At 46.5% G+C, this 22,441-nt stretch overlaps 51 pseudogenes; all 51 read left to right on the forward strand.

Moving 5' to 3' along the window:
• Positions 1 to 173: 173 nt before the first annotated feature.
• Positions 174 to 292, forward strand: LOC140290491 (5S ribosomal RNA; annotated as a pseudogene).
• A 269-nt stretch (positions 293 to 561) lies between these two features.
• On the forward strand, positions 562 to 680 carry LOC140266218 (5S ribosomal RNA; annotated as a pseudogene).
• Positions 681 to 1,330: 650 nt separating this feature from the next.
• Positions 1,331 to 1,449, forward strand: LOC140300638 (5S ribosomal RNA; annotated as a pseudogene).
• A 269-nt stretch (positions 1,450 to 1,718) lies between these two features.
• LOC140291561 (5S ribosomal RNA) lies at positions 1,719 to 1,837 on the forward strand (annotated as a pseudogene).
• Positions 1,838 to 2,494: 657 nt separating this feature from the next.
• On the forward strand, positions 2,495 to 2,613 carry LOC140297276 (5S ribosomal RNA; annotated as a pseudogene).
• Positions 2,614 to 3,270: 657 nt separating this feature from the next.
• Positions 3,271 to 3,388, forward strand: LOC140296876 (5S ribosomal RNA; annotated as a pseudogene).
• Positions 3,389 to 3,657: 269 nt separating this feature from the next.
• On the forward strand, positions 3,658 to 3,775 carry LOC140296861 (5S ribosomal RNA; annotated as a pseudogene).
• A 269-nt stretch (positions 3,776 to 4,044) lies between these two features.
• Positions 4,045 to 4,163, forward strand: LOC140293642 (5S ribosomal RNA; annotated as a pseudogene).
• A 269-nt stretch (positions 4,164 to 4,432) lies between these two features.
• On the forward strand, positions 4,433 to 4,551 carry LOC140291096 (5S ribosomal RNA; annotated as a pseudogene).
• Positions 4,552 to 4,820: 269 nt separating this feature from the next.
• Positions 4,821 to 4,939, forward strand: LOC140288332 (5S ribosomal RNA; annotated as a pseudogene).
• Positions 4,940 to 5,211: 272 nt separating this feature from the next.
• Positions 5,212 to 5,330, forward strand: LOC140290492 (5S ribosomal RNA; annotated as a pseudogene).
• A 269-nt stretch (positions 5,331 to 5,599) lies between these two features.
• LOC140266229 (5S ribosomal RNA) lies at positions 5,600 to 5,718 on the forward strand (annotated as a pseudogene).
• Positions 5,719 to 6,368: 650 nt separating this feature from the next.
• On the forward strand, positions 6,369 to 6,487 carry LOC140295103 (5S ribosomal RNA; annotated as a pseudogene).
• Positions 6,488 to 6,756: 269 nt separating this feature from the next.
• On the forward strand, positions 6,757 to 6,875 carry LOC140266240 (5S ribosomal RNA; annotated as a pseudogene).
• Positions 6,876 to 7,525: 650 nt separating this feature from the next.
• On the forward strand, positions 7,526 to 7,644 carry LOC140300639 (5S ribosomal RNA; annotated as a pseudogene).
• Positions 7,645 to 7,913: 269 nt separating this feature from the next.
• On the forward strand, positions 7,914 to 8,032 carry LOC140291562 (5S ribosomal RNA; annotated as a pseudogene).
• A 657-nt stretch (positions 8,033 to 8,689) lies between these two features.
• Positions 8,690 to 8,808, forward strand: LOC140297277 (5S ribosomal RNA; annotated as a pseudogene).
• Positions 8,809 to 9,465: 657 nt separating this feature from the next.
• LOC140296877 (5S ribosomal RNA) lies at positions 9,466 to 9,583 on the forward strand (annotated as a pseudogene).
• A 269-nt stretch (positions 9,584 to 9,852) lies between these two features.
• LOC140296862 (5S ribosomal RNA) lies at positions 9,853 to 9,970 on the forward strand (annotated as a pseudogene).
• Positions 9,971 to 10,239: 269 nt separating this feature from the next.
• Positions 10,240 to 10,358, forward strand: LOC140293644 (5S ribosomal RNA; annotated as a pseudogene).
• A 269-nt stretch (positions 10,359 to 10,627) lies between these two features.
• Positions 10,628 to 10,746, forward strand: LOC140291097 (5S ribosomal RNA; annotated as a pseudogene).
• A 269-nt stretch (positions 10,747 to 11,015) lies between these two features.
• Positions 11,016 to 11,134, forward strand: LOC140288333 (5S ribosomal RNA; annotated as a pseudogene).
• Positions 11,135 to 11,406: 272 nt separating this feature from the next.
• On the forward strand, positions 11,407 to 11,525 carry LOC140279584 (5S ribosomal RNA; annotated as a pseudogene).
• Positions 11,526 to 11,794: 269 nt separating this feature from the next.
• On the forward strand, positions 11,795 to 11,913 carry LOC140312003 (5S ribosomal RNA; annotated as a pseudogene).
• Positions 11,914 to 12,182: 269 nt separating this feature from the next.
• On the forward strand, positions 12,183 to 12,301 carry LOC140316927 (5S ribosomal RNA; annotated as a pseudogene).
• Positions 12,302 to 12,570: 269 nt separating this feature from the next.
• Positions 12,571 to 12,689, forward strand: LOC140300640 (5S ribosomal RNA; annotated as a pseudogene).
• Positions 12,690 to 12,958: 269 nt separating this feature from the next.
• LOC140293748 (5S ribosomal RNA) lies at positions 12,959 to 13,077 on the forward strand (annotated as a pseudogene).
• Positions 13,078 to 13,346: 269 nt separating this feature from the next.
• On the forward strand, positions 13,347 to 13,465 carry LOC140271462 (5S ribosomal RNA; annotated as a pseudogene).
• Positions 13,466 to 13,734: 269 nt separating this feature from the next.
• LOC140296255 (5S ribosomal RNA) lies at positions 13,735 to 13,853 on the forward strand (annotated as a pseudogene).
• A 269-nt stretch (positions 13,854 to 14,122) lies between these two features.
• On the forward strand, positions 14,123 to 14,241 carry LOC140299163 (5S ribosomal RNA; annotated as a pseudogene).
• A 269-nt stretch (positions 14,242 to 14,510) lies between these two features.
• On the forward strand, positions 14,511 to 14,629 carry LOC140303166 (5S ribosomal RNA; annotated as a pseudogene).
• A 269-nt stretch (positions 14,630 to 14,898) lies between these two features.
• LOC140306927 (5S ribosomal RNA) lies at positions 14,899 to 15,017 on the forward strand (annotated as a pseudogene).
• A 272-nt stretch (positions 15,018 to 15,289) lies between these two features.
• Positions 15,290 to 15,408, forward strand: LOC140291122 (5S ribosomal RNA; annotated as a pseudogene).
• A 272-nt stretch (positions 15,409 to 15,680) lies between these two features.
• Positions 15,681 to 15,799, forward strand: LOC140296256 (5S ribosomal RNA; annotated as a pseudogene).
• A 269-nt stretch (positions 15,800 to 16,068) lies between these two features.
• LOC140299164 (5S ribosomal RNA) lies at positions 16,069 to 16,187 on the forward strand (annotated as a pseudogene).
• Positions 16,188 to 16,456: 269 nt separating this feature from the next.
• LOC140314752 (5S ribosomal RNA) lies at positions 16,457 to 16,575 on the forward strand (annotated as a pseudogene).
• A 269-nt stretch (positions 16,576 to 16,844) lies between these two features.
• Positions 16,845 to 16,963, forward strand: LOC140271469 (5S ribosomal RNA; annotated as a pseudogene).
• Positions 16,964 to 17,235: 272 nt separating this feature from the next.
• Positions 17,236 to 17,354, forward strand: LOC140288837 (5S ribosomal RNA; annotated as a pseudogene).
• A 269-nt stretch (positions 17,355 to 17,623) lies between these two features.
• LOC140299167 (5S ribosomal RNA) lies at positions 17,624 to 17,742 on the forward strand (annotated as a pseudogene).
• A 269-nt stretch (positions 17,743 to 18,011) lies between these two features.
• LOC140314759 (5S ribosomal RNA) lies at positions 18,012 to 18,130 on the forward strand (annotated as a pseudogene).
• A 269-nt stretch (positions 18,131 to 18,399) lies between these two features.
• LOC140271472 (5S ribosomal RNA) lies at positions 18,400 to 18,518 on the forward strand (annotated as a pseudogene).
• A 269-nt stretch (positions 18,519 to 18,787) lies between these two features.
• LOC140294472 (5S ribosomal RNA) lies at positions 18,788 to 18,906 on the forward strand (annotated as a pseudogene).
• Positions 18,907 to 19,175: 269 nt separating this feature from the next.
• Positions 19,176 to 19,294, forward strand: LOC140291187 (5S ribosomal RNA; annotated as a pseudogene).
• Positions 19,295 to 19,563: 269 nt separating this feature from the next.
• LOC140299168 (5S ribosomal RNA) lies at positions 19,564 to 19,682 on the forward strand (annotated as a pseudogene).
• A 269-nt stretch (positions 19,683 to 19,951) lies between these two features.
• Positions 19,952 to 20,070, forward strand: LOC140314764 (5S ribosomal RNA; annotated as a pseudogene).
• Positions 20,071 to 20,339: 269 nt separating this feature from the next.
• On the forward strand, positions 20,340 to 20,458 carry LOC140271478 (5S ribosomal RNA; annotated as a pseudogene).
• A 272-nt stretch (positions 20,459 to 20,730) lies between these two features.
• LOC140296258 (5S ribosomal RNA) lies at positions 20,731 to 20,849 on the forward strand (annotated as a pseudogene).
• A 269-nt stretch (positions 20,850 to 21,118) lies between these two features.
• Positions 21,119 to 21,237, forward strand: LOC140299169 (5S ribosomal RNA; annotated as a pseudogene).
• A 269-nt stretch (positions 21,238 to 21,506) lies between these two features.
• LOC140314771 (5S ribosomal RNA) lies at positions 21,507 to 21,625 on the forward strand (annotated as a pseudogene).
• A 269-nt stretch (positions 21,626 to 21,894) lies between these two features.
• Positions 21,895 to 22,013, forward strand: LOC140271489 (5S ribosomal RNA; annotated as a pseudogene).
• A 269-nt stretch (positions 22,014 to 22,282) lies between these two features.
• LOC140291563 (5S ribosomal RNA) lies at positions 22,283 to 22,401 on the forward strand (annotated as a pseudogene).
• Positions 22,402 to 22,441: the final 40 nt, after the last annotated feature.

Below are 22,441 nucleotides of genomic sequence, written 5' to 3' on the forward strand. Positions count from 1 at the left end.
TGTTGGCTGACATGAAGTGATCTGAGAGTCTCAGTTTAAGTTGCAGAGAATGATCACATCAGAGAAGATGATTTGCCCGCTACACATCAGCCTTTCTCGGCAATTATCTGGTTGCATAGAGGAACCGTATGATTCCTGTACTTATATAATGCACATTTGTCAGACACATTGTTGCTTACGGCCACACCACCCTGAATAAGCCCGACCTCGTCTGATCTCGGACGCCAAGCAGGGTTGTACCTGGTTAGTACTTGGATGGGAGACAGCTTGGGAATACCAGGTGCTGTAAGCTTTTTCTCTTCTCTCTACCACCTGCATGTCTATTGTTGCAACGTCTGATCACCCTGTGACACGTGAAGAAGTTGGTCATCTTCAGCTGCTGCTGCTTTGTTGATAGACACGAGGTGATCTGAGAGTCTCAGTTTCAGCTCCAGAGAATAATCACATCAAGGAGGAAGATGAACCCACTACAAGTCAGCCTTTTTCGGCAATTATCTGGTTATACAGAGGAAGTGTATGATTCCAGTACCTATATAATGCACATTTGTCACCGATATTGTTGCTTACGGCCACACCACCCTGAATAAGCCCGACCTCGTCTGATCTCGGAAGCCAAGCACGGTTGGGCCTGGTTAGTACTTGAATGGGAGACCGCTTGGGAATACCAGGTACCTTAAGCTTTTTCTCTTCTCTCTACCACCTGCATGTCTTTTGTTGCAACGTCTGATCACCCTGTGACACATGAGGAAGTTGGTCATCTTCAGCTTCTGCTGCTTTGTTGGCAGACACGAAGTGATCTGAGAGTCTCATGTTCAGCTGGAGAAAATTATCACGTCAGGGAAGAAGATGATTTGCCCGCTACACATCAGCCTTTCTCGGCAATTATCTGGTTGCATAGAGGAACCGTATGATTCCAGTACCTATATAATGCACATTTGTCAGACACATTGTTGCTTACGGCCACACCACCCTGAACATGCCTGATCTCGTAAGCCAAGCAGGGTTGAGCCTCCTTAGTACTTGGATGGGAGACTGCTTGGGAATACCAGGTGCTGTAAGCTTTTTCTCTTCTCTCTACCACCTGCATGTCTTTTGTTGCAACGTCTGATCACCCTGTGACACATGAGGAAGTTGGTCATCTTCAGCTGCTGCTGCTTTGTTGGCTGACACGAAGTGATCTGAGAGTCTCAGTTTAAGTTGCAGAGAATGATCACATCAGAGAAGATGATTTGCCCGCTACACATCAGCCTTTCTCGGCAATTATCTGGTTGCATAGAGGAACCGTATGATTCCAGTACCTATATAATGCACATTTGTCAGAGACATTGTTGCTTACGGCCACACCACCCTGAACATGCCCGACCTCGTCTGATCTCGGAAGCCAAGGAGGGTTGGGCCTGGTTAGTACTTAAATGGGAGACCGCTTGGGAATACCAGGAGCTGTAAGCTTTTTGTCTTCTCTCGACCACCTGCATGTCTTTTGTTGCAACGTCTGATCACCCTGTGACACATGACGAAGTTGGTCATCTTCAGCTGCTGCTGCTTTGTTGGCAGACACGAAGTGATCTGAGAGTCTCAGTTTCAGCTGCAGAGAATAATCACATCAGGGAAGAAGATGTTTCCATAACAAGTCAGCCTTTCTCTGCAATTATCTGGTTACATAGAGGAAGTGTATGATTCCAGTACCTATATAATGCACATTTGTCACAGAAATTGTTCCTTACGGCCACACCACCCTGAATAAGCCTGACCTCGTCTGATCTCGGAAGCCAAGGAGGGTTGGGCCTGGTTAGTACTTTAATGGGAGACTGCTTGGGAATACCAGGTGCTGTAAGCGTTTTCTCTTCTCTCTACAACCTGCATGTCTTTTGTTGCAACGTCTGATCACCCTGTGACACATGAGGAAGTTGGTCATCTTCAGCAGCTGCTGCTTTGTTGGCAGACACGAAGTGATCTGAGAGTCTCAGTTTCAGCTGAAGAGAATGATCACATCAGAGAAGATGATATGCCCACTACACATCAGCCTTTCTCGGCAATTATCTGGTTTCATAGAGCAAGTGTATGATTCCAGTACCTATATAATTCACATTTGTAACAAATATATTTGCTTACCGCCACACCACCCTGAATAAGCCCCACCTTGTCTTATCTCGGAAGCCAAGTAGGGTTGGGCCTGGTTAGTACTTAGATGGGAGACTGCTTGGGATTACCAGGTGCTGTAAGCTTTTTGTCTTCTCTCGACCACCTGCATGTCTTTTGTTGCAACGTCTGATCACCCTGTGACACATGAGGAAGTTGGTCATCTTCAGCTCCTGCTGCTTTGTTGGCAGACATGAGGTAATCTGAGAGTCTTAGTTTCAGCTGGAGAGAATAATCACATCAGAGAAGAAGATGTGCCCACTACAAGTCAGCTTTTCTCTGCAATTATTTGGTTGCATAGAGGAACCGTATGATTCCAGTACCTATATAATGCACATTTGTCACAGACATTGTCGCTTACGGCCAAACCACCCTGAATAAGCCCCACCTTGTCTTATCTCGGAAGCCAAGCAGGGTTGGGTCTGGTTTGTACTTCAATGGGAGACTGCTTGGGAATACCAGGTGCTGTAAGCTGTTTCTCTTCTCTCTACCACCTGCATGTGTTTTGTTGCAACATCTGATCACCCTGTGACACATGAGGAAGTTGGTCATCTTCAGCTGCTGCTGCTTTGTTGGCAGACACGAAGTGATCTGAGAGTCTCAGTTTCAGCTGAAGAGAATGATCACATCAGAGAAGATGATATGCCCACTACACATCAGCCTTTCTCGGCAATTATCTTGTTTCATAGAGGAAGTGTATGATTCCAGTACCTATATAATTCACATTTGTAACAAATATATTTGCTTACCGCCACACCACCCTGAATAAGCCCCACCTTGTCTTATCTCGGAAGCCAAGTAGGGTTGGGCCTGGTTAGTACTTAGATGGGAGACTGCTTGGGATTACCAGGTGCTGTAAGCTTTTTGTCTTCTCTCGACCACCTGCATGTCTTTTGTTGCAACGTCTGATCACCCTGTGACACATGAGGAAGTTGGTCATCTTCAGCTCCTGCTGCTTTGTTGGCAGACATGAGGTAATCTGAGAGTCTCAGTTTCAGCTGGAGAGAATAATCACATCAGAGAAGAAGATGTGCCCACTACAAGTCAGCTTTTCTCTGCAATTATTTGGTTGCATAGAGGAACCGTATGATTCCAGTACCTATATAATGCACATTTGTCACAGACATTGTCGCTTACGGCCAAACCACCCTGAATAAGCCCGACCTCGTCTGATCTCGGAAGCCAAGCAGGTTTAGGCCTGCTTAGTACTTGATGGGAGAGTGCTTGGGAATACCAGGTGCTGTAAGCTTTTTCTCTTCTCTCTACCACCTGCATGTCTTTTGTTGCAACGTCTGATCACCCTGTGACACGTGAAGAAGTTGGTCATCTTCAGCTGCTGCTGCTTTGTTGATAGACACGAGGTGATCTGAGAGTCTCAGTTTCAGCTCCAGAGAATAATCACATCAAGGAGGAAGATGAACCCACTATAAGTCAGCCTTTTTCGGCAATTATCTGGTTATACAGAGGAAGTGTATGATTCCAGTACCTATATAATGCACATTTGTCACCGATATTGTTGCTTACGGCCACACCACCCTGAATAAGCCCGACCTCGTCTGATCTCGGAAGCCAAGCAGGTTTAGGCCTGCTTAGTACTTGATGGGAGAGTGCTTGGGAATACCAGGTGCTGTAAGCTTTTTCTCTTCTCTCTACCACCTGCATGTCTTTTGTTGCAACGTCTGATCGCCCTGTGACACATGAGGAAGTTGGTCATCTTCAGCTGCTGCTGCTTTGTTGGCTGACACGAAGTGATCTGAGAGTCTCAGTTTCAGTTGCAGATAATGATCACATCAGAGAAGATGATTTGCCCGCTACACATCAGCCTTTCTCGGCAATTATCTGGTTGCATAGAGGAACCGTATGATTCCAGTACCTATATAATGCACATTTGTCAGAGACATTGTTGCTTACGGCCACACCACCCTGAATAAGCCCGACCTCGTCTGATCTTGGACGCCAAGCAGGGTTGTACCTGGTTAGTACTTGGATGGGAGACAGCTTGGGAATACCAGGTGCTGTAAGCTTTTTCTCTTCTCTCTACCACCTGCATGTCTTTTGTTGCAACGTCTGATCACCCTGTCACACGTGAAGAAGTTGGTCATCTTCAGCTGCTGCTGCTTTGTTGGCTGACACGAAGTGATCTGAGAGTCTCAGTTTCAGTTGCAGATAATGATCACATCAGAGAAGATGATTTGCCCGCTACACATCAGCCTTTCTCGGCAATTATCTGGTTGCATAGAGGAACCGTATGATTCCAGTACCTATATAATGCACATTTGTCAGAGACATTGTTGCTTACGGCCACACCACCCTGAATAAGCCCGACCTCGTCTGATCTCGGACGCCAAGCAGGGTTGTACCTGGTTAGTACTTGGGTGGGAGACAGCTTGGGAATACCAGGTGCTGTAAGCTTTTTCTCTTCTCTCTACCACCTGCATGTCTTTTGTTGCAACGTCTGATCACCCTGTGACACGTGAAGAAGTTGGTCATCTTCAGCTGCTGCTGCTTTGTTGATAGACACGAGGTGATCTGAGAGTCTCAGTTTCAGCTCCAGAGAATAATCACATCAAGGAGGAAGATGAACCCACTACAAGTCAGCCTTTTTCGGCAATTATCTGGTTATACAGAGGAAGTGTATGATTCCAGTACCTATATAATGCACATTTGTCACCGATATTGTTGCTTACGGCCACACCACCCTGAATAAGCCCGACCTCGTCTGATCTCGGAAGCCAAGCACGGTTGGGCCTGGTTAGTACTTGAATGGGAGACTGCTTGGGAATACCAGGTACCTTAAGCTTTTTCTCTTCTCTCTACCACCTGCATGTCTTTTGTTGCAACGTCTGATCACCCTGTGACACATGAGGAAGTTGGTCATCTTAAGCTTCTGCTGCTTTGTTGGCATACACGAAGTGATCTGAGAGTCTCATGTTCAGCTGGAGAAAATTATCACGTCAGGGAAGAAGATGATTTGCCCGCTACACATCAGCCTTTCTCGGCAATTATCTGGTTGCATAGAGGAACCGTATGATTCCTGTACTTATATAATGCACATTTGTCAGACACATTGTTGCTTACGGCCACACCACCCTGAATAAGCCCGACCTCGTCTGATCTCGGACGCCAAGCAGGGTTGTACCTGGTTAGTACTTGGATGGGAGACAGCTTGGGAATACCAGGTGCTGTAAGCTTTTTCTCTTCTCTCTACCACCTGCATGTCTATTGTTGCAACGTCTGATCACCCTGTGACACGTGAAGAAGTTGGTCATCTTCAGCTGCTGCTGCTTTGTTGATAGACACGAGGTGATCTGAGAGTCTCAGTTTCAGCTCCAGAGAATAATCACATCAAGGAGGAAGATGAACCCACTACAAGTCAGCCTTTTTCGGCAATTATCTGGTTATACAGAGGAAGTGTATGATTCCAGTACCTATATAATGCACATTTGTCACCGATATTGTTGCTTACGGCCACACCACCCTGAATAAGCCCGACCTCGTCTGATCTCGGAAGCCAAGCACGGTTGGGCCTGGTTAGTACTTGAATGGGAGACCGCTTGGGAATACCAGGTACCTTAAGCTTTTTCTCTTCTCTCTACCACCTGCATGTCTTTTGTTGCAACGTCTGATCACCCTGTGACACATGAGGAAGTTGGTCATCTTCAGCTTCTGCTGCTTTGTTGGCAGACACGAAGTGATCTGAGAGTCTCATGTTCAGCTGGAGAAAATTATCACGTCAGGGAAGAAGATGATTTGCCCGCTACACATCAGCCTTTCTCGGCAATTATCTGGTTGCATAGAGGAACCGTATGATTCCAGTACCTATATAATGCACATTTGTCAGACACATTGTTGCTTACGGCCACACCACCCTGAACATGCCTGATCTCGTAAGCCAAGCAGGGTTGAGCCTCCTTAGTACTTGGATGGGAGACTGCTTGGGAATACCAGGTGCTGTAAGCTTTTTCTCTTCTCTCTACCACCTGCATGTCTTTTGTTGCAACGTCTGATCACCCTGTGACACATGAGGAAGTTGGTCATCTTCAGCTGCTGCTGCTTTGTTGGCTGACATGAAGTGATCTGAGAGTCTCAGTTTAAGTTGCAGAGAATGATCACATCAGAGAAGATGATTTGCCCGCTACACATCAGCCTTTCTCGGCAATTATCTGGTTGCATAGAGGAACCGTATGATTCCTGTACTTATATAATGCACATTTGTCAGACACATTGTTGCTTACGGCCACACCACCCTGAATAAGCCCGACCTCGTCTGATCTCGGACGCCAAGCAGGGTTGTACCTTGTTAGTACTTGGATGGGAGACAGCTTGGGAATACCAGGTGCTGTAAGCTTTTTCTCTTCTCTCTACCACCTGCATGTCTATTGTTGCAACGTCTGATCACCCTGTGACACGTGAAGAAGTTGGTCATCTTCAGCTGCTGCTGCTTTGTTGATAGACACGAGGTGATCTGAGAGTCTCAGTTTCAGCTCCAGAGAATAATCACATCAAGGAGGAAGATGAACCCACTACAAGTCAGCCTTTTTCGGCAATTATCTGGTTATACAGAGGAAGTGTATGATTCCAGTACCTATATAATGCACATTTGTCACCGATATTGTTGCTTACGGCCACACCACCCTGAATAAGCCCGACCTCGTCTGATCTCGGAAGCCAAGCACGGTTGGGCCTGGTTAGTACTTGAATGGGAGACCGCTTGGGAATACCAGGTACCTTAAGCTTTTTCTCTTCTCTCTACCACCTGCATGTCTTTTGTTGCAACGTCTGATCACCCTGTGACACATGAGGAAGTTGGTCATCTTCAGCTTCTGCTGCTTTGTTGGCAGACACGAAGTGATCTGAGAGTCTCATGTTCAGCTGGAGAAAATTATCACGTCAGGGAAGAAGATGATTTGCCCGCTACACATCAGCCTTTCTCGGCAATTATCTGGTTGCATAGAGGAACCGTATGATTCCAGTACCTATATAATGCACATTTGTCAGACACATTGTTGCTTACGGCCACACCACCCTGAACATGCCTGATCTCGTAAGCCAAGCAGGGTTGAGCCTCCTTAGTACTTGGATGGGAGACTGCTTGGGAATACCAGGTGCTGTAAGCTTTTTCTCTTCTCTCTACCACCTGCATGTCTTTTGTTGCAACGTCTGATCACCCTGTGACACATGAGGAAGTTGGTCATCTTCAGCTGCTGCTGCTTTGTTGGCTGACACGAAGTGATCTGAGAGTCTCAGTTTAAGTTGCAGAGAATGATCACATCAGAGAAGATGATTTGCCCGCTACACATCAGCCTTTCTCGGCAATTATCTGGTTGCATAGAGGAACCGTATGATTCCAGTACCTATATAATGCACATTTGTCAGAGACATTGTTGCTTACGGCCACACCACCCTGAACATGCCCGACCTCGTCTGATCTCGGAAGCCAAGGAGGGTTGGGCCTGGTTAGTACTTAAATGGGAGACCGCTTGGGAATACCAGGAGCTGTAAGCTTTTTGTCTTCTCTCGACCACCTGCATGTCTTTTGTTGCAACGTCTGATCACCCTGTGACACATGACGAAGTTGGTCATCTTCAGCTGCTGCTGCTTTGTTGGCAGACACGAAGTGATCTGAGAGTCTCAGTTTCAGCTGCAGAGAATAATCACATCAGGGAAGAAGATGTTTCCATAACAAGTCAGCCTTTCTCTGCAATTATCTGGTTACATAGAGGAAGTGTATGATTCCAGTACCTATATAATGCACATTTGTCACAGAAATTGTTCCTTACGGCCACACCACCCTGAATAAGCCTGACCTCGTCTGATCTCGGAAGCCAAGGAGGGTTGGGCCTGGTTAGTACTTTAATGGGAGACTGCTTGGGAATACCAGGTGCTGTAAGCGTTTTCTCTTCTCTCTACAACCTGCATGTCTTTTGTTGCAACGTCTGATCACCCTGTGACACATGAGGAAGTTGGTCATCTTCAGCAGCTGCTGCTTTGTTGGCAGACACGAAGTGATCTGAGAGTCTCAGTTTCAGCTGAAGAGAATGATCACATCAGAGAAGATGATATGCCCACTACACATCAGCCTTTCTCGGCAATTATCTGGTTTCATAGAGCAAGTGTATGATTCCAGTACCTATATAATTCACATTTGTAACAAATATATTTGCTTACCGCCACACCACCCTGAATAAGCCCCACCTTGTCTTATCTCGGAAGCCAAGTAGGGTTGGGCCTGGTTAGTACTTAGATGGGAGACTGCTTGGGATTACCAGGTGCTGTAAGCTTTTTGTCTTCTCTCGACCACCTGCATGTCTTTTGTTGCAACGTCTGATCACCCTGTGACACATGAGGAAGTTGGTCATCTTCAGCTCCTGCTGCTTTGTTGGCAGACATGAGGTAATCTGAGAGTCTTAGTTTCAGCTGGAGAGAATAATCACATCAGAGAAGAAGATGTGCCCACTACAAGTCAGCTTTTCTCTGCAATTATTTGGTTGCATAGAGGAACCGTATGATTCCAGTACCTATATAATGCACATTTGTCACAGACATTGTCGCTTACGGCCAAACCACCCTGAATAAGCCCCACCTTGTCTTATCTCGGAAGCCAAGCAGGGTTGGGTCTGGTTTGTACTTCAATGGGAGACTGCTTGGGAATACCAGGTGCTGTAAGCTGTTTCTCTTCTCTCTACCACCTGCATGTGTTTTGTTGCAACATCTGATCACCCTGTGACACATGAGGAAGTTGGTCATCTTCAGCTGCTGCTGCTTTGTTGGCAGACACGAAGTGATCTGAGAGTCTCAGTTTCAGCTGAAGAGAATGATCACATCAGAGAAGATGATATGCCCACTACACATCAGCCTTTCTCGGCAATTATCTTGTTTCATAGAGGAAGTGTATGATTCCAGTACCTATATAATTCACATTTGTAACAAATATATTTGCTTACCGCCACACCACCCTGAATAAGCCCCACCTTGTCTTATCTCGGAAGCCAAGTAGGGTTGGGCCTGGTTAGTACTTAGATGGGAGACTGCTTGGGATTACCAGGTGCTGTAAGCTTTTTGTCTTCTCTCGACCACCTGCATGTCTTTTGTTGCAACGTCTGATCACCCTGTGACACATGAGGAAGTTGGTCATCTTCAGCTCCTGCTGCTTTGTTGGCAGACATGAGGTAATCTGAGAGTCTCAGTTTCAGCTGGAGAGAATAATCACATCAGAGAAGAAGATGTGCCCACTACAAGTCAGCTTTTCTCTGCAATTATTTGGTTGCATAGAGGAACCGTATGATTCCAGTACCTATATAATGCACATTTGTCACAGACATTGTCGCTTACGGCCAAACCACCCTGAATAAGCCCGACCTCGTCTGATCTCGGAAGCCAAGCAGGTTTAGGCCTGCTTAGTACTTGATGGGAGAGTGCTTGGGAATACCAGGTGCTGTAAGCTTTTTCTCTTCTCTCTACCACCTGCATGTCTTTTGTTGCAACGTCTGATCACCCTGTGACACGTGAAGAAGTTGGTCATCTTCAGCTGCTGCTGCTTTGTTGATAGACACGAGGTGATCTGAGAGTCTCAGTTTCAGCTCCAGAGAATAATCACATCAAGGAGGAAGATGAACCCACTATAAGTCAGCCTTTTTCGGCAATTATCTGGTTATACAGAGGAAGTGTATGATTCCAGTACCTATATAATGCACATTTGTCACCGATATTGTTGCTTACGGCCACACCACCCTGAATAAGCCCGACCTCGTCTGATCTCGGAAGCCAAGCAGGTTTAGGCCTGCTTAGTACTTGATGGGAGAGTGCTTGGGAATACCAGGTGCTGTAAGCTTTTTCTCTTCTCTCTACCACCTGCATGTCTTTTGTTGCAACGTCTGATCGCCCTGTGACACATGAGGAAGTTGGTCATCTTCAGCTGCTGCTGCTTTGTTGGCTGACACGAAGTGATCTGAGAGTCTCAGTTTCAGTTGCAGATAATGATCACATCAGAGAAGATGATTTGCCCGCTACACATCAGCCTTTCTCGGCAATTATCTGGTTGCATAGAGGAACCGTATGATTCCAGTACCTATATAATGCACATTTGTCAGAGACATTGTTGCTTACGGCCACACCACCCTGAATAAGCCCGACCTCGTCTGATCTTGGACGCCAAGCAGGGTTGTACCTGGTTAGTACTTGGATGGGAGACAGCTTGGGAATACCAGGTGCTGTAAGCTTTTTCTCTTCTCTCTACCACCTGCATGTCTTTTGTTGCAACGTCTGATCACCCTGTCACACGTGAAGAAGTTGGTCATCTTCAGCTGCTGCTGCTTTGTTGGCTGACACGAAGTGATCTGAGAGTCTCAGTTTCAGTTGCAGATAATGATCACATCAGAGAAGATGATTTGCCCGCTACACATCAGCCTTTCTCGGCAATTATCTGGTTGCATAGAGGAACCGTATGATTCCAGTACCTATATAATGCACATTTGTCAGAGACATTGTTGCTTACGGCCACACCACCCTGAATAAGCCCGACCTCGTCTGATCTCGGACGCCAAGCAGGGTTGTACCTGGTTAGTACTTGGGTGGGAGACAGCTTGGGAATACCAGGTGCTGTAAGCTTTTTCTCTTCTCTCTACCACCTGCATGTCTTTTGTTGCAACGTCTGATCACCCTGTGACACGTGAAGAAGTTGGTCATCTTCAGCTGCTGCTGCTTTGTTGATAGACACGAGGTGATCTGAGAGTCTCAGTTTCAGCTCCAGAGAATAATCACATCAAGGAGGAAGATGAACCCACTACAAGTCAGCCTTTTTCGGCAATTATCTGGTTATACAGAGGAAGTGTATGATTCCAGTACCTATATAATGCACATTTGTCACCGATATTGTTGCTTACGGCCACACCACCCTGAATAAGCCCGACCTCGTCTGATCTCGGAAGCCAAGCACGGTTGGGCCTGGTTAGTACTTGAATGGGAGACTGCTTGGGAATACCAGGTACCTTAAGCTTTTTCTCTTCTCTCTACCACCTGCATGTCTTTTGTTGCAACGTCTGATCACCCTGTGACACATGAGGAAGTTGGTCATCTTAAGCTTCTGCTGCTTTGTTGGCATACACGAAGTGATCTGAGAGTCTCATGTTCAGCTGGAGAAAATTATCACGTCAGGGAAGAAGATGATTTGCCCGCTACACATCAGCCTTTCTCGGCAATTATCTGGTTGCATAGAGGAACCGTATGATTCCAGTACCTATATAATGCACATTTGTCAGAGACATTGTTGCTTACGGCCATACCACCCTGAATAAGCCCGACCTCGTCTGATCTCGGACGCCAAGCAGGGTTGTACCTGGTTAGTACTTGGATAGGAGACAGCTTGGGAATACCAGGTGCTGTAAGCTTTTTCTCTTCTCTCTACCACCTGCATGTCTTTTGTTGCAACGTCTGATCACCCTGTGACACGTGAAGAAGTTGGTCATCTTCAGCTGCTGCTGCTTTGTTGATAGACACGAGGTGATCTGAGAGTCTCAGTTTCAGCTGCAGAGAATAATCACATCAAGGAGGAAGATGAACCCACTACAAGTCAGCCTTTTTCGGCAATTATCTGGTTATACAGAGGAAGTGTATGATTCCAGTACCTATATAATGCACATTTGTCACCAATATTGTTGCTTACGGCCACACCACCCTGAATAAGCCCAACCTCGTCTGATCTCGGAAGCCAAGCAGGGTTGGGCCTGGTTAGTACTTGAATGGGAGACCGCTTGGGAATACCAGGTGCCTTAAGCTTTTTCTCTTCTCTCTACCACCTGCATGTCTTTTGTTGAAACGTCTGATCACCCTGTGACACATGAGGAAGTTGGTCATCTTCATTTTCTGCTGCTTTGTTGGCAGACACGAAGTGATCTGAGAGTCTCAGTTTCAGCTGAAGAGAATAATCACATCAAGGAGGAAGATGAACCCACTACAAGTCAGCCTTTTTCGGCAATTATCTGGTTACACAGAGGAAGTGTATGATTCCAGTACCTATATAATGCACATTTGTCACCGATATTTTTGCTTACGGCCACACCACCCTGAATAAGCCCGACCTCGTCTGATCTCGGAAGCCAAGCACGGTTGGGCCTGGTTAGTACTTGAATGGGAGACCACTTGGGAATACCAGGTACCTTAAGCTTTTTCTCTTCTCTCTACCACCTGCATGTCTTTTGTTGCAACGTCTGATCACCCTGTGACACATGAGGAAGTTGGTCATCTTCAGCTTCTGCTGCTTTGTTGGCAGACACGAAGTGATCTGAGAGTCTCATGTTCAGCTGGAGAAAATTATCACGTCAGGGAAGAAGATGTGCCCACTACAGATCATTCTTTCTCAGCAATTATCTGGTTACATAGAGGAACCGTATGATTCCTGTACTTATATAATGCACATTTGTCAGACACATTGTTGCTTACGGCCACACCACCCTGAACATGCCCGACCTCGTCTGATCTCGGAAGCCAAGGAGGGTTGGGCCTGGTTAGTACTTAAATGGGAGACCGCTTGGGAATACCAGGAGCTGTAAGCTTTTTGTCTTCTCTCGACCACCTGCATGTCTTTTGTTGCAACGTCTGATCACCCTGTGACACATGAGGAAGTTGGTCATCTTCAGCTGCTGCTGCTTTGTTGGCAGACACGAAGTGATCTGAGAGTCTCAGTTTCAGCTGCAGAGAATAATCACATCAGGGAAGAAGATGTGCCCATAACAAGTCAGCCTTTCTCTGCAATTATCTGGTTGCATAGAGGAATTGTATGATTCCAGTACCTATATAATGCACATTTGTCACAGAAATTGTTCCTTACGGCCACACCACCCTGAATAAGCCCGACCTCGTCTGATCTCGGAAGCCAAGGAGGGTTGGGCCTGGTTAGTACTTTAATGGGAGACTGCTTGGGAATACCAGGTTCTGTAAGCGTTTTCTCTTCTCTCTACAACCTGCATGTCTTTTGTTGCAACGTCTGATCACCCTGTGACACATGAGGAAGTTGGTCATCTTCAGCTGCTGCTGCTTTGTTGGCAGACACGAAGTGATCTGAGAGTCTCAGTTTCAGCTGCAGAGAATAATCACGTCAGGGAAGAAGATGTGCCCACTACACATCAGCCTTTCTCAGCAATTATCTGGTTACATAGAGGAACCGTATGATTCCTGTACTTATATAATGCACATTTGTCACAGACATTGTGGCTTACGGCCACACCACCCTCAATATGCCTGACCTCGTCTGATCTCGGAAGCCAAGCAGAGTTGGGCCTGGTTAGTACTTGGGTGGGAGACCGCTTGAAAATACCAGGTGCTGTAAGCTTTTTCTCTTCTCTCTACCACCTGCATGTCTTTTTTTGCAACGTCTGATCACCCTGTGACACATGAGGAAGTTGGTCATCTTCAGCTGCTGCTGCTTTGTTGGCAGACACAGAGTGATCTGAGAGTCTCAGTTTCAGCTGCAGAGAATAATCACATCAGGGAAGAATATGTGCCCACTACAAGTCAGCCTTTCTCGGCAATTATCTGGTTTCATAGAGGAAGTGTATGATTCCAGTACCTATATAATGCACATTTGTCAGAGACATTGTTGCTTACGGCCACACCACCCTGAAGAAGCCTGACCTCGTCTGATCTCGGACGCCAAGCAGGGTTGTACCTGGTTAGTACTTGGATGGGAGACAGCTTGGGAATACCAGGTGCTGCAAGCTTTTTCTCTTCTCTCTACCACCTGCATGTCTTTTGTTGCAACGTCTGATCACCCTGTGACACGTGAAGAAGTTGGTCATCTTCAGCTGCTGCTGCTTTGTTGATAGACACGAGGTGATCTGAGAGTCTCAGTTTCAGCTGAAGAGAATAATCACATCAAGGAGGAAGATGAACCCACTACAAGTCAGCCTTTTTCGGCAATTATCTGGTTACACAGAGGAAGTGTATGATTCCAGTACCTATATAATGCACATTTGTCACCGATATTGTTGCTTACGGCCACACCACCCTGAATAAGCCCGACCTCGTCTGATCTCGGAAGCCAAGCAGGGTTGGGCCTGGTTAGTACTTTAATGGGAGACTGCTTGGGAATACCAGGTGCTGTAAGCGTTTTCTCTTCTCTCTACAACCTGCATGTCTTTTGTTGCAACGTCTGATCACCCTGTGACACATGAGGAAGTTGGTCATCTTCAGCTGTTGCTGCTTTGTTGGAAGACACGAAGTGATCTGAGAGTCTCAGTTTCAGCTGAAGAGAATAATCACGTCAGGGAAGAAGATGTGCCCACTACACATCAGCCTTTCTCGGAAATGATCTGGTTGCATAGAGGAACCGTATGATTCCAGTACCTATATAATGCACATTTGTCAGAGACATTGTTGCTTACGGCCACACCACCCTGAACATGCCCGACCTCGTCTGATCTCGGAAGCCAAGGAGGGTTGGGCCTGGTTAGTACTTTAATGGGAGACTGCTTGGGAATACCAGGTGCTGTAAGCGTTTTCTCTTCTCTCTACAACCTACATGTCTTTTGTTGCAACGTCTGATCACCCTGTGACACATGAGGAAGTTGGCCATCTTCAGCTGCTGCTGCTTTGTTGGAAGACACGAAGTGATCTGAGAGTCTCAGTTTCAGCTGCAGAGAATAATCACGTCAGGGAAGAAGATGTGCCCACTACACATCAGCCTTTCTCGGAAATGATGTGGTTGCATAGAGGAACCGTATGATTCCAGTACCTATATAATGCACATTTGTAAGAGACATTGTTGCTTACGGCCACACCACCCTGAACATGCCCGACCTCGTCTGATCTCGGAAGCCAAGGAGGGTTGGGCCTGGTTAGTACTTGGATGGAAGACCTCTTGGGAATACCAGGTGCTTTAAGCTTTTTCTCTTCTCTCTACCACCTGCATGTCTTTTGTTGCAACGTCTGATCACCCTATGACACATGAGGAAGTTGGTCATCTTCAGCAGCTGCTGCTGCTTTGTTGGCAGACACGAAGTGATCTGAGAGTCTCAGTTTCAGTTGCAGAGAATGATCACATCAGAGAAGAAGATGTGCCCACTACAAGTCAGCCTTTCTCTGCAATTATCTGGTTACATAGAAGAAGTGTATGATTCCAGTACCTATATAATGCACATTTGTCACATCTATTGTTGCTTGCGGCCGCACCACCCTGAATATGCCCGACCTCGTCTGATCTTAGAAGAAAAGCAGGGTTGGGCCTGGTTAGTACTTGGATGGTAGACTCTCTGGGAATACCAGGTGCTGTAAGCTTTTTCTCTTCTCTCTACCACCTGCATGTCTTTTGTTGCAACGTCTGATCACCCTATGACACATGAGGAAGTTGGTCATCTTCAGCAGCTGCTGCTGCTTTGTTGGCAGACACGAAGTGATCTGAGAGTCTCAGTTTCAGTTGCAGAGAATGATCACATCAGAGAAGATTATTTGCCCGCTACACATCAGCCTTTCTCGGCAATTATCTGGTTGCATAGAGGAACCGTATGATTCCAGTACCTATATAATGCACATTTGTCAGAGACATTGTTGCTTACGGCCACACCACCCTGAAGAAGCCTGACCTCGTCTGATCTCGGACGCCAAGCAGGGTTGTACCTGGTTAGTACTTGGATGGGAGACAGCTTGGGAATACCAGGTGCTGCAAGCTTTTTCTCTTCTCTCTACCACCTGCATGTCTTTTGTTGCAACGTCTGATCACCCTGTGACACGTGAAGAAGTTGGTCATCTTCAGCTGCTGCTGCTTTGTTGATAGACACGAGGTGATCTGAGAATCTCAGTTTCAGCTGAAGAGAATAATCACATCAAGGAGGAAGATGAACCCACTACAAGTCAGCCTTTTTCGGCAATTATCTGGTTACACAGAGGAAGTGTATGATTCCAGTACCTATATAATGCACATTTGTCACCGATATTGTTGCTTACGGCCACACCACCCTGAATAAGCCCGACCTCGTCTGATCTCGGAAGCCAAGCAGGGTTGGGCCTGGTTAGTACTTTAATGGGAGACTGCTTGGGAATACCAGGTGCTGTAAGCGTTTTCTCTTCTCTCTACAACCTGCATGTCTTTTGTTGCAACGTCTGATCACCCTGTGACACATGAGGAAGTTGGTCATCTTCAGCTGTTGCTGCTTTGTTGGAAGACACGAAGTGATCTGAGAGTCTCAGTTTCAGCTGAAGAGAATAATCACGTCAGGGAAGAAGATGTGCCCACTACACATCAGCCTTTCTCTGCAATTATCTGGTTACATAGAGGAAGTGTATGATTCCAGTACCTATATAATGCACATTTGTCACAGAAATTGTTCCTTACGGCCACACCACCCTGAATATACCCGACCTCGTCTGATCTCGGAAGCCAAGGAGGGTTGGGCCTGGTTAGTACTTTAATGGGAGACTGCTTGGGAATACCAGGTGCTGTAAGCGTTTTCTCTTCTCTCAACAACCTGCATGTCTTTTGTTGCAACGTCTGATCACCCTGTGACACATGAGGAAGTTGGTCATCTTCAGCTGCTGCTGCTTTGTTGGCAGACACGAAGTGATCTGAGAGTCTCAGTTTCAGCTGAAGAGAATAATCACGTCAGGGAAGAAGATGTGCCCACTACACATCAGCCTTTCTCAGCAATTATCTGGTTACATAGAGGAACCGTATGATTCCTGTACTTATATAATGCACATTTGTCACAGACATTGTTGCTTACGGCCACACCACCCTCAATATGCCTGACCTCGTCTGATCTCGGAAGCCAAGCAGAGTTGGGCCTGGTTAGTACTTGGGTGGGAGACCGCTTGAAAATACCAGGTGCTGTAAGCTTTTTCTCTTCTCTCTACCACCTGCATGTCTTTTTTTGCAACGTCTGATCACCCTATGACACATGAGGAAGTTGGTCATCTTCAGCAGCTGCTGCTGCTTTGTTGGCAGACACGAAGTGATCTGAGAGTCTCAGTTTCAGTTGCAGAGAATGATCACATCAGAGAAGATTATTTGCCCGCTACACATCAGCCTTTCTCGGCAATTATCTGGTTGCATAGAGGAACCGTATGATTCCAGTACCTATATAATGCACATTTGTCAGAGACATTGTTGCTTACGGCCACACCACCCTGAAGAAGCCTGACCTCGTCTGATCTCGGACGCCAAGCAGGGTTGGGCCTGGTTAGTACTTTAATGGGAGACTGCTTGGGAATACCAGGTGCTGCAAGCTTTTTCTCTTCTCTCTACCACCTGCATGTCTTTTGTTGCAACGTCTGATCACCCTGTGACACGTGAAGAAGTTGGTCATCTTCAGCTGCTGCTGCTTTGTTGATAGACACGAGGTGATCTGAGAATCTCAGTTTCAGCTGAAGAGAATAATCACATCAAGGAGGAAGATGAACCCACTACAAGTCAGCCTTTTTCGGCAATTATCTGGTTACACAGAGGAAGTGTATGATTCCAGTACCTATATAATGCACATTTGTCACCGATATTGTTGCTTACGGCCACACCACCCTGAATAAGCCCGACCTCGTCTGATCTCGGAAGCCAAGCAGGGTTGGGCCTGGTTAGTACTTTAATGGGAGACTGCTTGGGAATACCAGGTGCTGTAAGCGTTTTCTCTTCTCTCTACAACCTGCATGTCTTTTGTTGCAACGTCTGATCACCCTGTGACACATGAGGAAGTTGGTCATCTTCAGCTGTTGCTGCTTTGTTGGAAGACACGAAGTGATCTGAGAGTCTCAGTTTCAGCTGAAGAGAATAATCACGTCAGGGAAGAAGATGTGCCCACTACACATCAGCCTTTCTCTGCAATTATCTGGTTACATAGAGGAAGTGTATGATTCCAGTACCTATATAATGCACATTTGTCACAGAAATTGTTCCTTACGGCCACACCACCCTGAATATACCCGACCTCGTCTGATCTCGGAAGCCAAGGAGGGTTGGGCCTGGTTAGTACTTTAATGGGAGACTGCTTGGGAATACCAGGTGCTGTAAGCGTTTTCTCTTCTCTCAACAACCTGCATGTCTTTTGTTGCAACGTCTGATCACCCTGTGACACATGAGGAAGTTGGTCATCTTCAGCTGCTGCTGCTTTGTTGGCAGACACGAAGTGATCTGAGAGTCTCAGTTTCAGCTGAAGAGAATAATCACGTCAGGGAAGAAGATGTGCCCACTACACATCAGCCTTTCTCAGCAATTATCTGGTTACATAGAGGAACCGTATGATTCCTGTACTTATATAATGCACATTTGTCACAGACATTGTTGCTTACGGCCACACCACCCTCAATATGCCTGACCTCGTCTGATCTCGGAAGCCAAGCAGAGTTGGGCCTGGTTAGTACTTGGGTGGGAGACCGCTTGAAAATACCAGGTGCTGTAAGCTTTTTCTCTTCTCTCTACCACCTGCATGTCTTTTTTTGCAACGTCTGATCACCCTGTGACACATGAGGAAGTTGGTCATCTTCAGCTGCTGCTGCTTTGTTGGCAGACACAGAGTGATCTGAGAGTCTCAGTTTCAGCTGCAGAGAATAATCACATCAGGGAAGAATATGTGCCCACTACAAGTCAGCCTTTCTCGGCAATTATCTGGTTTCATAGAGGAAGTGTATGATTCCAGTACCTATATAATGCACATGTGTCACAGAAATTGTTCCTTACGGCCACACCACCCTGAATAAGCCTGACCTCGTCTGATCTCGGAAGCCAAGGAGGGTTGGGCCTGGTTAGTACTTGGATGGGAGACAGCTTGGGAATACCAGGTGCTGCAAGCTTTTTCTCTTCTCTCTACCACCTGCATGTCTTTTGTTGCAACGTCTGATCACCCTGTGACACGTGAAGAAGTTGGTCATCTTCAGCTGCTGCTGCTTTGTTGATAGACACGAGGTGATCTGAGAATCTCAGTTTCAGCTGAAGAGAATAATCACATCAAGGAGGAAGATGAACCCACTACAAGTCAGCCTTTTTCGGCAATTATCTGGTTACACAGAGGAAGTGTATGATTCCAGTACCTATATAATGCACATTTGTCACCGATATTGTTGCTTACGGCCACACCACCCTGAATAAGCCTGACCTCGTCTGATCTCGGAAGCCAAGGAGGGTTGGGCCTGGTTAGTACTTGGATGGGAGACAGCTTGGGAATACCAGGTGCTGCAAGCTTTTTCTCTTCTCTCTACCACCTGCATGTCTTTTGTTGCAACGTCTGATCACCCTGTGACACGTGAAGAAGTTGGTCATCTTCAGCTGCTGCTGCTTTGTTGATAGACACGAGGTGATCTGAGAATCTCAGTTTCAGCTGAAGAGAATAATCACATCAAGGAGGAAGATGAACCCACTACAAGTCAGCCTTTTTCGGCAATTATCTGGTTACACAGAGGAAGTGTATGATTCCAGTACCTATATAATGCACATTTGTCACCGATATTGTTGCTTACGGCCACACCACCCTGAATAAGCCCGACCTCGTCTGATCTCGGAAGCCAAGCAGGGTTGGGCCTGGTTAGTACTTTAATGGGAGACTGCTTGGGAATACCAGGTGCTGTAAGCGTTTTCTCTTCTCTCTACAACCTGCATGTCTTTTGTTGCAACGTCTGATCACCCTGTGACACATGAGGAAGTTGGTCATCTTCAGCTGTTGCTGCTTTGTTGGAAGACACGAAGTGATCTGAGAGTCTCAGTTTCAGCTGAAGAGAATAATCACGTCAGGGAAGAAGATGTGCCCACTACACATCAGCCTTTCTCTGCAATTATCTGGTTACATAGAGGAAGTGTATGATTCCAGTACCTATATAATGCACATTTGTCACAGAAATTGTTCCTTACGGCCACACCACCCTGAATATACCCGACCTCGTCTGATCTCGGAAGCCAAGGAGGGTTGGGCCTGGTTAGTACTTTAATGGGAGACTGCTTGGGAATACCAGGTGCTGTAAGCGTTTTCTCTTCTCTCAACAACCTGCATGTCTTTTGTTGCAACGTCTGATCACCCTGTGACACATGAGGAAGTTGGTCATCTTCAGCTGCTGCTGCTTTGTTGGCAGACACGAAGTGATCTGAGAGTCTCAGTTTCAGCTGAAGAGAATAATCACGTCAGGGAAGAAGATGTGCCCACTACACATCAGCCTTTCTCAGCAATTATCTGGTTACATAGAGGAACCGTATGATTCCTGTACTTATATAATGCACATTTGTCACAGACATTGTTGCTTACGGCCACACCACCCTCAATATGCCTGACCTCGTCTGATCTCGGAAGCCAAGCAGAGTTGGGCCTGGTTAGTACTTGGGTGGGAGACCGCTTGAAAATACCAGGTGCTGTAAGCTTTTTCTCTTCTCTCTACCACCTGCATGTCTTTTTTTGCAACGTCTGATCACCCTATGACACATGAGGAAGTTGGTCATCTTCAGCAGCTGCTGCTGCTTTGTTGGCAGACACGAAGTGATCTGAGAGTCTCAGTTTCAGTTGCAGAGAATGATCACATCAGAGAAGATTATTTGCCCGCTACACATCAGCCTTTCTCGGCAATTATCTGGTTGCATAGAGGAACCGTATGATTCCAGTACCTATATAATGCACATTTGTCAGAGACATTGTTGCTTACGGCCACACCACCCTGAAGAAGCCTGACCTCGTCTGATCTCGGACGCCAAGCAGGGTTGTACCTGGTTAGTACTTGGATGGGAGACAGCTTGGGAATACCAGGTGCTGCAAGCTTTTTCTCTTCTCTCTACCACCTGCATGTCTTTTGTTGCAACGTCTGATCACCCTGTGACACGTGAAGAAGTTGGTCATCTTCAGCTGCTGCTGCTTTGTTGATAGACACGAGGTGATCTGAGAATCTCAGTTTCAGCTGAAGAGAATAATCACATCAAGGAGGAAGATGAACCCACTACAAGTCAGCCTTTTTCGGCAATTATCTGGTTACACAGAGGAAGTGTATGATTCCAGTACCTATATAATGCACATTTGTCACCAATATTGTTGCTTACGGCCACACCACCCTGAATAAGCCCGACCTCGTCTGATCTCGGAAGCCAAGCAGGGTTGGGCCTGGTTAGTACTTTAATGGGAGACTGCTTGGGAATACCAGGTGCTGTAAGCGTTTTCTCTTCTCTCTACAACCTGCATGTCTTTTGTTGCAACGTCTGATCACCCTGTGACACATGAGGAAGTTGGTCATCTTCAGCTGTTGCTGCTTTGTTGGAAGACACGAAGTGATCTGAGAGTCTCAGTTTCAGCTGAAGAGAATAATCACGTCAGGGAAGAAGATGTGCCCACTACACATCAGCCTTTCTCTGCAATTATCTGGTTACATAGAGGAAGTGTATGATTCCAGTACCTATATAATGCACATTTGTCACAGAAATTGTTCCTTACGGCCACACCACCCTGAATATACCCGACCTCGTCTGATCTCGGAAGCCAAGGAGGGTTGGGCCTGGTTAGTACTTTAATGGGAGACTGCTTGGGAATACCAGGTGCTGTAAGCGTTTTCTCTTCTCTCAACAACCTGCATGTCTTTTGTTGCAACGTCTGATCACCCTGTGACACATGAGGAAGTTGGTCATCTTCAGCTGCTGCTGCTTTGTTGGCAGACACGAAGTGATCTGAGAGTCTCAGTTTCAGCTGAAGAGAATAATCACGTCAGGGAACAAGATGTGCCCACTACACATCAGCCTTTCTCAGCAATTATCTGGTTACATAGAGGAACCGTATGATTCCTGTACTTATATAATGCACATTTGTCACAGACATTGTTGCTTACGGCCACACCACCCTCAATATGCCTGACCTCGTCTGATCTCGGAAGCCAAGCAGAGTTGGGCCTGGTTAGTACTTGGGTGGGAGACCGCTTGAAAATACCAGGTGCTGTAAGCTTTTTCTCTTCTCTCTACCACCTGCATGTCTTTTTTTGCAACGTCTGATCACCCTGTGACACATGAGGAAGTTGGTCATCTTCAGCTGCTGCTGCTTTGTTGGCAGACACAGAGTGATCTGAGAGTCTCAGTTTCAGCTGCAGAGAATAATCACATCAGGGAAGAATATGTGCCCACTACAAGTCAGCCTTTCTCGGCAATTATCTGGTTTCATAGAGGAAGTGTATGATTCCAGTACCTATATAATGCACATGTGTCACAGAAATTGTTCCTTACGGCCACACCACCCTGAATAAGCCTGACCTCGTCTGATCTCGGAAGCCAAGGAGGGTTGGGCCTGGTTAGTACTTTAATGGGAGACTGCTTGGGAATACCAGGTGCTGTAAGCGTTTTCTCTTCTCTCTACAACCTGCATGTCTTTTGTTGCAA

Source organism: Leuresthes tenuis, unplaced genomic scaffold (assembly GCF_036924035.1).
Source record: "Leuresthes tenuis unplaced genomic scaffold, fLeuTen1.0.hap1 SCAF_1, whole genome shotgun sequence".
In the NCBI taxonomy this organism is placed as follows: domain Eukaryota; kingdom Metazoa; phylum Chordata; class Actinopteri; order Atheriniformes; family Atherinopsidae; genus Leuresthes; species Leuresthes tenuis.